This window comes from Littorina saxatilis, linkage group LG2, assembly GCF_037325665.1.
Source record: "Littorina saxatilis isolate snail1 linkage group LG2, US_GU_Lsax_2.0, whole genome shotgun sequence".
Classification (NCBI taxonomy): domain Eukaryota; kingdom Metazoa; phylum Mollusca; class Gastropoda; order Littorinimorpha; family Littorinidae; genus Littorina; species Littorina saxatilis.
The window spans coordinates 22,130,914-22,143,526 of NC_090246.1; the positions used below are offsets into that span (position 1 = coordinate 22,130,914).

A 12,613-nucleotide genomic window follows, 5' to 3' on the forward strand; every position below is an offset into this window, starting at 1 on the left:
CTTTCCTGAATGTCATTATTATTTATTAAAACATGCATCTAGAGCAACATACATATAAATCTTCTTTTATTAAAGTTCATCTGAAATTCAGGCTGCTTTCCCATGCAAAGTACAAATGCAAGTGTCCATAAACCAGGGTTTAATACATGTAGTATGTGAGTGAGTTCTGATGAAAAAGTGATTGTGTTGTAATATTGGTTATTACTGAGTGTTGATGTTACAATGATTACATTATAAAAACAACAACAACAGAACAATGTGAAGAGCAAACTTCTTCTGTGGGCATGCAAGTGAGTTAATCTTGTGTGTGTGTGAAACTATATGTGCCTGAGTGTTACAAATTTAAATGACAACAGTTTTCTTGATAGCCTTTAAAAACAACAACAAATACATACATTTAACAATCAAACAAATATAGGCACCTCAAAAAAAGTTGTATGTACACCTTCGTGGCTGGTGATGCATTCTTGCTCCCCTGCAAGTTTTCATTCTACAATGTACCTCAGGCTAGCTTCCTCTCTCTCTCAAATCTGCCCCTCCCACACAATACAACAGGTACAGTGGCCACTCTGACACCAGTCTCTGAAATAATCAAGAACAGTTAAAACTGCGATGAGCTGTTGTTCTTTTACTCGTGCATGCAATGCATGAACACTTAAACAATATCCCACTTATTCGCGAGTGCGTTGACAAGGCGAGAGTGAAAAAATAGCACAGACTCGAAAGCAGACGATAAGTTCAGCACAGAGAGCGGGCGTGTTTACCTTTGATCGCTGAGACAAACAGAGTCGCAATTTTCATCGTCACTGTCTTTTCACTACTGCTGGAAGTGGCCTCCGCTCCTCATTTTTCATGCTTGATTCGAGGAGAGAAACTGGTAGTTCGAACATGTACGGTTCAATTTCGTCTGCAGTTACGCTTGTTGCCATGTTGGTAAACAACCATCTTCACACAGTGTGACGTCACGGATAATTTATTCATAAGCCAGTCTCGCGAAGATCACGCGGCACAATGGCGGGTCGTTTTGGAGAAGAAATCCGTCGCTTCGGTCACGAAATTCGTCGGATTACGGCCTTAGAAGATTCCGAAGTAAACCAAACATTGTTGAAGACGGTAAGAAAGTGGTTTTCTAACTAACTGCAAACATCGGGAAGTGTTCGGTCGCGCAGGAACACGATTCGAAGCGTTTTTGACGCTAAAACAGCATGGTCTGGACCTTTAAGGTAGTTCACTGGACCCGTTAAATATAATTTGGTTTCTCCCAAAAGTTGGTTATCCCAGCGAAGCTGGAGGTATCCCGTGAACGCTATACTGTAATCGATTTGAGAAATGTGCATACCGAATAATACATGATAAAGAAGAATTCTTTGTGCCCGAAAATGGGCCACAGTAGGAGATGGAAGTTCACCAAAAATTGGGACCATACTAACAAAAATACGGTGGGTAAAATTGGCGCCCCCATTTTTTGAGCAAACGCCACCCAAGGCCGCTTTGGACGGGTAGAAATTCCGTAGTTTCCAAGTCTATGGATAAAGCTCGCGTAAGAAGAATACGTCACGGTCGAAAGTCTTTGACGTCAATTAATGCATCATGACGTCATGCCTCCCTGTAGTCTTTCTCTCTCGCGCGGTGTGTGTGTTTGTGTTCATTTTGTGCACATGTGTTAGTGTTACTGTTTGTGTGTGTGTGTGTGTGTGTGTGTGTGTGTGTGTGTGTGTGTGTGTGTGTGTGTGTATACGTGTGTGTGTGCTTACCTGTGCTTGAGTCTGTGCTCGTGTGTGTGTGAGTGTGTGTGTGGTGTGTGTGTGTGTGTGTGTGTGTATTTGTGTGTGCGCACGCGTGCATGAGTCTGTACTCGTGTGTGTGTGAGTGTGTGTGTGGTGTGTGTGTGTGTGTGTGTATTTGTGTATGTGTGTGTGTGTGTGTGTGTGTGAGTGTGTGTGTGGTGTGTGTGTGTATTTGTGTGTGCGCACGCGTGCATGAGTCTATACTCGTGTGTGTGTGAGTGTGTGTGTGGTGTGTGTGTGTGTGTGTATTTGTGTGTGTGTGTGTGTGTGTGTGTGTGCGCACGCGTGCATGAGTCTGTACTCGTGTGTGTGTGTGAGTGTGTGTGTGTGTGTGTGTGTATTTATGTGTGTGTGCACGCGTGCATGAGTCTGTACTCGTGTGTGTGTGTGTGAGTGTGTGTGGGGTGTGTGTGTGTGTATTTGTGTGTGTGTGTGTATTTGTGTGTGTGTGTGCGCGCGCACGCGTGCATGAGTCTGTACTCGTGTGTGTGTGTGTGTGAGTGTGTGTGTGGTGTGTGTGTGTACGTGTATGTGTGTGCGTGTATGTGTGTTTGTTTGTGAAGGTGTGTATGTCTGTCTGTCCATATGTGCGTATGGGTGTGTGTTTTGTGTGTATGAAGTTTTTGTGAGAGAGTGAGTGAGTGCGTGTGAGTGAGTGTGTGTATGTGTGCGTGTGTGACTTGGGGTGTGTGTGTGTGTGTGTGTGTGTGTGTGTGTGTGTGTGAGTGTGTGTGTGTGTTTGTGTGTGTGTGCGTGTGTGTGTGTGTGTGTGTGTTTGAGAGAGAGAGAGAGAGAGAGAGAGAGAGAGAGAGAGAGAGAGAGAGAGAGAGAGAGAGAGTGAGAGGTTTGTCTTTCGCTGGGGTATGCAGTGCCTTGGCGTTGCACATCTACTTAATTTTTTAAGTTCGATCTGTCTGCTATGCATTCAGCATAAAAAAAATATAGGGTAGTGGGTTCGTTTCGGAGCTATGAGTCTCGGAAGACAGTGCCCGTTTTGAATTTTGGACCGAAAAATGGAAAAATGGGTATGTTTTGAAAACGGCCAATTACACAAACATCTGCATAGGAACAGTCATTTAAAAAATATCACCCAAAGCAGCAATGGGCAGGAAACGAAGTGCACTGGTAAACGAAAATGTTGCGCATACTCAAACTTTGTGACGTCACGTCTTTTGCCAGAGTTTATTTTAAATTTGTTCCTCATGTTGAGGTATTTTATTGCTGGTAGCCTGGAAATAAATTACGATTTGATGAGATGGGTTGTAAACGCAAGAGCGATCAAAACGGCATTAAAAAAAAACAAAAAAACGACAGGTTGGTAGTGTTTTTAGGGGGGGTTCACTCCCTTGATTAACCCCACCCTTTGCACTATTACTGTCCAGTGTGCCTCAGAAAAATATGTGTCACGATAATGTAAAGGGCTGTTGTCCGATCATTTGTCTAAGATATATGAGCCAACTAAATGATGTTTTTAAAAACCACTGTTACATATGACCTCTGTTGAAAGTCAAAGGTCACCGCAACTTTGAAAGGCCACAAGTCCGATTCAAATGTAATAAAAACGCCAATCAAAAGGTGGAGGTCACTTGTTTGATACAAGTGTAATAATAAAAATTAATAATCAAGGCTTGGTTTATAATTTTGCTTAATAGTGCGTACTGTTATTTGTTACGGTTTGAAGGCTGGGACTTTTTGAGGGTGGAATTAAAGCAATTTTTCGCCTTATGGGCCCCTTATGCCTCGAAGGACTTCAATTATTGTATTATCTGCTGCCAGCGTACAGTAGAAAGAGGGCTGCATACACAAGACACTTGTTCTTAATACTACTGGCTGTTATTCTAGTTCAAACACCGGTTTTAACATGTGGTATTCTGATGCAATCACGCTGTGAGCATCACGGGTTGGGAGACACTCTCTTACCTGCTACCGGAGCTTCAATGTTAGCTTTGGTGATTATTACGATGTCACTGGCAAAGAGAACGGCTTTGTACCGATTTCATTAGATGCCCACGTGTTTTTGACCTCGTGGTTGGTAGGCGTGTCGCATTGTTTTTATTTCTGGCGGTGTCGTCATTTTCTGACGTCATTTGTTCTGGGCCGCGTCACCACACTTCCGCTGCCTGAAAAATGTGACGTTTGTTCTATTTACGTCATTCGAATGTTCGACGTGTTCTTCTTCTTCTTCTTCTTCTGCGTTCCCTGTTCGATGTGTTCGAATTCCCAGCCTGCCAGGAAAAAATGGCGACACAACTCAGTGGCTTCCCTTTGTGTATGAAGAGTAATATCCCTGTCTCCATTTGACCTGCCTGAAAGCCTGATAACAAACATCACTATGTTTCTTGGCTCGCTCACTTTTTCTGTTCACTCATCCAAAAGACTTTGCCATTTTTTTTGACAAAATCATCAGGCTCAAACAGGCGATGCAAAAGTCCCACGCTTTGAAGTAAGTTACTTCAAAGTGTGGGAAGATCCCCCCACAATTTGAAGTAAAAACTGAGTTTACTTCAAAGTGTGGGAAGATTCCCCCCACACTTTGAAGTAAAAAATGGGTTTACTTCAAAGTGTGGGGCACATCCCCACACTTTGAAGTAATTTACTTCAAAGTGTGGGATTACTTCAAAGTGGGGTGCAACAGTCGTGCCGCGTCTGCTATCCAGTTCGCGGTAGGATTAGAAAATATATATATATATATACCAAACCAATGTCAAATACGAGCTGATTTGGTGAAATAAAGCACATTTCTACTTGCGAAACCCATCGAACAGCCATTAGGCTAAGCGAGAGAGTTCTCGTGATTGTTTTAATTAAAAAACTCATTCATAAAAACTAGAGACTAGGTTTCTGGTCAAAACGAATGATTAATCTGCTGTATCATTCGCTTGTCGGAAAGACAATCGGCCTACGCGCATCTCTCAAATGTGACCTTCTCTTGTCTACTCTCTCGGAAGATTTATTCTACTCCCAAATAGCACTTCTTTGCACATCTTATGACTCCTTCGTCCTCTAGAATCCCGTACCCACACCAAATACGAGCTGATTTGGTGAAATAAAGCACATTTCTACTTGCAAAACCCATCGAACAGCCATTTCCGGTGCTCGATCGCGGACATTTTCAGCTTTGAAGGCTATTTACGGGCAAATATCAATCGCTCCCTGACTTTTTATGCATCGAGAAACAAATTTAGTCATCGCTGAATCAGTAGCTTACCTTAAATCCCGACATAAATCAAACAATACCTAGAAAACAGACAAAACTTGCCTTCACACGTGTCATGAGCGGCCTTCGGCTTCTGTTCGGCCTTTGACCGGTTATCCCCCGTGGTAATGTCCTGCGGTTGTTTCACGATTCTGAGGATTCAGCTGATACATTCTTCTTTCTTTTTAAAACCAATAGAGGCTATTGGCACTACATGCAAAAAGAACCGCGGTTGTTTCACGATTCTCTGGACTCTGCTGATAAACTCTTATTTCAATCTCTTCAGAATACGCCATGTATTGTCAGTCAACCAAACTACAGAAACGACTGAAAGCAGCAAAGATAAAACAAAGGCAGATCACGTATAAGACACACTAGTTGGTCATTCCATTGGTTTTGTTTACGCGCTTACATTGAAAAGAAAGCCGCTAATTCATGCCTCTAAAGCATCATCTCGATGTGTATCAGTTTTTGAAAAGAACAAATCAAAGAAGCATGTCTGTAATTATGAAGAGACATTCACAGGGATTTCTTTCGGAGGATCTTTAGCCTCGGGATTGTCTTCTCAGTCTCAAGTAACATCAGCTTGCTGGTTAGAGTTGGACACATCGTCTTCAAATCTGTAATTAATTATTAAGGTCACGTCAACATTGTCAAAGGACACCCCAAGTCATAGGAATCATCAAGAAAGTTCGGCCGGCGCCCAGGACTAATTTAACCACAGTAATATGTCAGACAGGAGGGACAGAATTTGAACATTAAGATACCTATAGTGAATACAATGGAACCCCCTTTTAAGACTTCAAAAATGTGTGTGTGTGTGAATGGGGTGGGGGTCGTGTCTTAAAAATATTAATTTACAATTGTTATTAACAACAAATCTGAAAGAGCTAGGCCTTAAAGACAGGGAAGTCTTCAAGGGGAAGGGGGAGGCTTCAATGATGGGGGGGGGGGGGGGGGGGATCCACTGCACTGCAAAGTACGCAATGTGGAAAAGCATTTGAGTGCAATAGGGGCTTTGTACTCATTGCAGTACCCTGCTGAGGATACACCTCAGCCTGTAAACACATCTCAGTGCATTTTTCGAGGCCGGGAACAGCAGACAATGAAATTAGTCAGCGAAAGTGGTGGGACTCGGCTTGTCACCAGATAAAGAGTACAGAGCCAGAGCCAGACAGCGAGACTTGCAGGGCTATTGAGACAAAAGGTCACAGTTGTTTCTCACGGACGTACTGTGTAATCCTCCGTATGACTACTCTTGGCTGCATGCCTGGGACTCATTACATACAACCAGTAAGGAAATGACACATCGAATCATTCAGGCTATGACACTGCGGCCCAGGACTGACATGCTTTTAAGTCAGAGTAGAACATCATCCAGCATCAAAGCTTGAATGACACAATCTGTCAATGAGAATGGAAAATCAAACAGATATCATTCAGAAAAGAAAATTCACCTGTCAACGCAACCTGACATTAAATAATAAAATCAGCTGGAATAGAACATCAACTAAAATGGAACTTTGTTTTCTTCTAAATTTGGATGATATTTTGTGTTAAATTTACTGACTGTTTTTTGCTGACTGTCTGCCATGTTCCTCTTGTAGGCTTACATTTGTTTGAAGACACCACCATAAGCCGTAGGTTTGTTGTTGTTTTCACCTTATGTCGATGTACATGTCTTGAACATGTAAAATATGAATAAACATTGTTTAAACCAACTAAAATGGAATCTCAGCGGGAATGAAAACATGAGAATGGAAGATATCATGGAAAGTCACACGGCAATCATTTAGAATGGATGATCACCGCGGCATGAAGATCGCCCAATGTATAATAGCCTACAATTTAGTTTCAGCTCGTGCATGGAAATGCGTATTACAGTGTCAGTCACAGAGGCAAGTACACCCTAACGTTATTGGAAGATCAGTCAAAATGAAAAATCAGTCAAAATGGAAAATCAGTCAAAATGGAAAATCAGTCAAAATGGAAAATCAGTCAAAATGGAAAATCACACTGCAATCAATATCAGACTGGATGAAAAACCACAAGGAAAACTCTAAGTAAAAATGGACGGAAAATCACCCGACAATGCAATTTCCATTCCGTGAATGCAAATCCGAACAGCGCTTGTCAGTCAGAAAAAGAACAAGTCGCGTAAGGCGAAAATACAACATTTAGTCAAGTAGCTGTCGAACTCACAGAATGAAACTGAACGCAACGCAATTTTTCAGCAAGATCGTATAGTCGTAGCATCGTCAGTCCACCGCTCATGGCAGTGAAATTGACAAGAAGAGCGGTTTAGTAGTTGCGCTGAGAAGGATAGCACGCTTTTCTGTACCTCTCTTCGTTTTAACTTTCTGAGCGTGTTTTTAATCCAAACATATCATATCTATATGTTTTTGGAATCAGGAATCGACAAGAAATAAGATAAAAGTGTTTTTAAATTGATTTCGACAATTTAATTTTGATAATAATTTTTATATTTTTAATTTTCAGAGCTTGTTTTTAATCCAAATATAACATATTCATATGTTTTTGGAATCAGCAAATGACGGAGAATACGATAAACGTAAATTTGGATAGTTTTATAATTTTTTATTTTTTTTTACAATTTTCAGATTTTTAATGACCAAAGTCATTAATTAATTTTTAAGCCACCAAGCTGAAATGTAATACCGAAGTCCGGGCTTCGTCGAAGATTACTTGACCAAAATTTCAATCAATTTGGTTGAAAAATGAGAGCGTGACAGTGCTGCCTCAACTTTCACGAAAAGCCGGATATGACGTCATCAAAGACATTTATCAAAAAAATGAAAAAAACGTCTGGGGATATCATACCCAGGAACTCTCATGTCAAATTTCATAAAGATCGGTCCAGTAGTTTAGTCTGAATCACTCTACACACACACACAGACACACAGACACACACACAGACACACACACACACACGCACATACACCACGACCCTCGTCTCGATTCCCCCCTCTACGTTAATACATTTAGTCAAAACTTGACTAAATGTAAAAAGTAATCAGAATGGAAAAATCACAAGGCAAAGTCAGTTAGCCTGGAAAATCACAAGGCAGAATTATTCCGATTGGAAAAGCACCCGGCACTGCAACTTTCATCCTTGTGAATGGGATGGAAATACTTATCACTGCGCCTCTCAGAGCGACAAAGATATATACAAAACCCTCACGTGAGTCCCATCTGTTGCCATGGAACAGTGGAACTCCCCCTTTAAGATCCCCCGATTGAAAATGTTCCCCTTTGAAGATCCCCCCGATTGAAAATGTCCCCCTATGAAGATCCCCCCGATTGAAAATGTCCCCCTATGAAGACCCCCGATTGAAAATGTTCCCCTTTGAAGACTCCCCGATTGAAAATGTTCCCCTTTGAAGACCCCCCGATTGAAAATGTTCCCCTATGAAGACCCCCCGATTGAAAATGTTCCCCTTTGAAGACCCCCCGATTGAAAATGTTCCCCTATGAAGACCCCCCGATTGAAAATGTTCCCCTTTGAAGACCCCCCGATTGAAAATGTTCCCCTATGAAGACCCCCCCGATTGAAAATGTTCCCCTTTGAAGACCCCCCTATTGAAAATGTTCCCCTTTGAAGACCCCCCGATTGAAAATGTTCCCCTTTGAAGACCCCCCGATTGAAAATGTTCCCCTTTGAAGATCCCCCGATTGAAAATGTTCCCCTATGAAGACCCCCCGATTAAAAATGTTCCCCTATGAAGACCCCCCGATTGAAAATGTTCCCCTTTGAAGACCCCCCGATTGAAAATGTTCCCCTTTGAAGACCCCCCGATTGAAAATGTTCCCCTTTGAAGACCTCCCGATTGAAAATGTTCCCCTTTGTAGATCCCCCGATTGAAAATGTTCCCCTATGAAGACCCCCCGATTGAAAATGTTCCCCTATGAAGACCCCCCGATTGAAAATGTCCCCCTTTGAAGACCCCCCGATTGAAAATGTTCCCCTATGAAGACCCCCCGATTAAAAATGTTCCCCTATGAAGACCCCCCCGATTGAAAATGTTCCCCTTTGAAGACCCCCCGATTGAAAATGTCCCCCTTTGAAGACCCCCCGATTGAAAATGTTCCCCTATGAAGACCCCCCCGATTGAAAATGTTCCCCTATGAAGACCCCCCGATTGAAAATGTCCCCCTTTGAAGATCCCCCGATTACAAATTTACCCCTTTCTGTTTTAGATTTTCTGTTCATAACGTCTGTAAATGTACCGCCATTTCAAGACTACCTCCGTTTAAGACGTGATTTTCTCATACCTTGGAGGCTTTAAACGGATAGGTTCCACTGTCGTAGTAGTGTGTATCACTGCGCTGCATGCTGTTTCCTTCCTTCTTTTATTTTTTTTTACTGCTTCTTCCCATTGTTTTCTGCCCTGTAGAGGCGACGCCACGCCTTGCAACGGAACCATTTTGCGCGCAACTTGTTTGTCATAAAACGCAACAACACTGACGCAACAAGAAGCAGGCTGGAATTCAGCTTGCCATTTCACACACCGACACACCTGCTGCCGGCATCCTTTTGTCTGCAGCTTTTCAGGAAGTTTGAATGGGCTTTTGGAGTAAGACAAGCAGAATACAATAAGGGGACCTTTACTGAGGCATGGCAAGCATTGCCTTACGGAGACATTGAATGAGTTGCTAGTATTTTTGGAGGACGCATAGCATTTGGAAGCACAGCTCTTGGAGTAATGATAACAAAAAAAGGAAACATTGTCAATTTTTAGAAAAGGAAGGTGAAAGACGAGGAGGGGGAGGAGGAGGCTTTTGCAATTGCTGGTTTTCGTTGTCTCCTCTCTGGGGACAGCATCAATAACGACATTGTTGTGTTTTTTAATTTTTTAATTTTGTTAATATTTTTTATTCGTATTAGAGACAGGCCTGGGTGTCTACACGGCCATTACACGTAAACGCAAAACAAAACAAAACGTTTCGTAAAAATGGTTCTGGTACCAAAGTGATAACTTGTTGTTTCTGTTGTATTGTTTTAGCTGCTGCTAATCTATTGCTTCCTTCGCTGCTTGGGTTCCCATTGTTTTCTCGCCGTAAAACCAGACAAAGAAGAAAAATGAAATGTATATGATGTACAAACCATTTTGGCACGAAAGTAATCGTTTGTCATTCCTGTATGGTATGTTTTTTGTAGCTGCAGTTAATCTACCGCTTCCGTCGCTGCTGGTTTCCATTGTTTTCTCTCGCTGTGGAGACGCTGGGCGCCACGCCTTACAGACATTAGGGCCGTTAAGCCTGACTCCGTTCGAGTACCGTAGTGGTAGTCAAGTGTTGCGTTAGTTGCGCAACCGGGTCAGAGCTTACGACCTTCCAGCCGCGCGACCATTACCACCAGGCGAGTTAACGGTCTGCTTGTAGCATAAGCTTATTTGACTGCGAGGCTCTTCTCGCCCGCTCTGTATTGCGAAAAGCCAGATGTAGCTTACGGTAACGTTAACGTTAACCACGAGTGACTTAAAGTTCGTATTATTACACCTCTATTTTCAGACAGAGCAGCAATACGCAACAGGACGCAATGGAACGGGCCCTGCCATTCACACACGGTCAAACCTGCCTCAGAGACTATCAAGACACGCTCGCTCTACATCTGCTTTATTTTTTAGGCAAAATGGGATTGAGTATAATGCTTGATAAGCAGAATGTAGACGTACATCGGGGTTGCGTGATGGGGAGGGTGAGTGGGTGGGTGGGGGGGGGGGGGGGAGGGGGGGTGTGATCGTGGAGGAAGAGAAGGGGTGGATCCCTGATAGAGGTGTAACGACCGGCCTTTACCAAGCGCTGGTGTCTGAGAGAAAAATGCACAGTCAGCAACAACTTGCCAAGACTTTTCTCGTACCTGGTTGAAATTGCCGGTGTGTGTGCAGATCAGCAAAAGGCAGAAGCTGAAAGAATGAAAAGATCCTGCTCAGTTTCAATCGTATTTGAAAGAAAACTGTATCATGTGTAGTCTATAGCTGCATTCAATCCGGCCCATCCCATCCCCTCCTACCCTCTTCCTCAAACGTCAAACGCCCGAACTTATCATGACACTCATCTCACATCCCTAAAGAATCACGAACAAAAAGGCTAGGAGCAAAGCAAAAGCGAGTAAAAACATATACCACATTTTGTTTGATTCCTTCTGTCTTTTGAGGTGCTCTTTCCATGCAGACTTCGCAGGTGCATTTGTGCCAACAAACTCGTAGACATACGTATACACACTCCTGCTAATTGCTGCAGAAGTCTAGCGGATGCGCCGAATAGGCCTAACTCCAATTAATTGGAGAATGCCTTTAGGTAAGCATCACGCCAGAAATCTTTTTTTGTGCGTTTGAATAACACCCTCACAAACGTGCACCAAATGAAACCTTCACGAACCAGGAAGCACTCAGGTTCGAGTAAACAATTTGTCTCGACATACCTTTTACCCTTAGGATCGAGATACACGCCGCAGTACGACTGAATAGAAGTGGTTTCATTCACCCGTCCTACGAAACTGTTGTGACCATCTCAGGTCTGCTACCGCACGGTTCGGTTTCGTTGTATACAGCTGTGCGCTCAGCTACCCTGAATAGCATGTTGACATGTAGTGTGGTTCCGAGAGGATATAATATATGAAATGTACCTCCCCCCTTTGTTTCACGGTTGCTTGCAACTTGCCGACTACTGCATGCAATGTCTGATCTGCTAGATGATGCTTTACGATATGTTGCATACATTCAGTAGCATTCAACTTACCTGTGTCGTGCATCTCACCCTTTGATACGCCTATACTCTCCAATCCCCAACCCCAATGCCTTGCCAGGAACGCCCTGCAACAACCTACGAACGCCCTGTTGAAACTAACTGAACTTACTTCTAAAAATGCAGCCAGTTAATCACCATGGCAAAGTGCAAACTAAGTACATGTTTCCGCAAGTAGGCCTACCAGCTCGCCTGTGATGTTGAAAAGGTGCGGAGCAACCGATGACTAATTAGCCATGCCAGACTGTTCCACCAAGAACTCTGGGATTTCCAAAGCGTCTGGTGGACTGGATGACATGGAATAAGAGAATCCATTTTCCAAGATTTACTCCCAAAATGTGTTTTTTACCCATGTTGGCAACAGACATTGATATTTGTTGCCTTTGAGAGAACATTGAGACTCATTTAAGTTCGGTCCATGAAGCCTGCCAGTTTGAACCATATCAAAGTGCTACCAATAAGCTCATTTGTCCACACATATCAGTTTGTGTGTGATGCCACTGACCTCAGCAAAAGCGTTGCCTCTTCTAAAATTGCTGTGTGAGTACTGTTTCCGACACGTGTAAGTCAAGAGCTGTCATATTTTCTCTTTTGCCTCACCGGTTCTGCTTTTCAAGTGTTTCCGGATGAGGCATGGCTTTGGGAAACCCTTGGCGCTCAAGTGACAAGTCATGCGAGCGTAAGTCTTTTGGCGTGGAATATGACTTTCTTCAAGTTCGTGAGATAGATAGCAAACCACGCAGAATGTTGTGAATTTAATGAAAGAGACACTTTACAACATGGAATATATGATAAATAACATGAAGAAGACATCTTACAACATGAAAAATGATTGGTAAACTGGATTATTGGAAGACTAAGA

General features: G+C 42.9%; 1 protein-coding gene across 1 annotated transcript in view; it reads right to left on the reverse strand.

Annotated features, from left to right (window-relative positions):
• Nucleotides 1-12,613, reverse strand: part of LOC138958489 (SPARC-like) — a 62,145-nt gene that overhangs the window by 46,219 nt on the left and 3,313 nt on the right. The gene's annotated exons all lie outside the window — the stretch shown is intronic.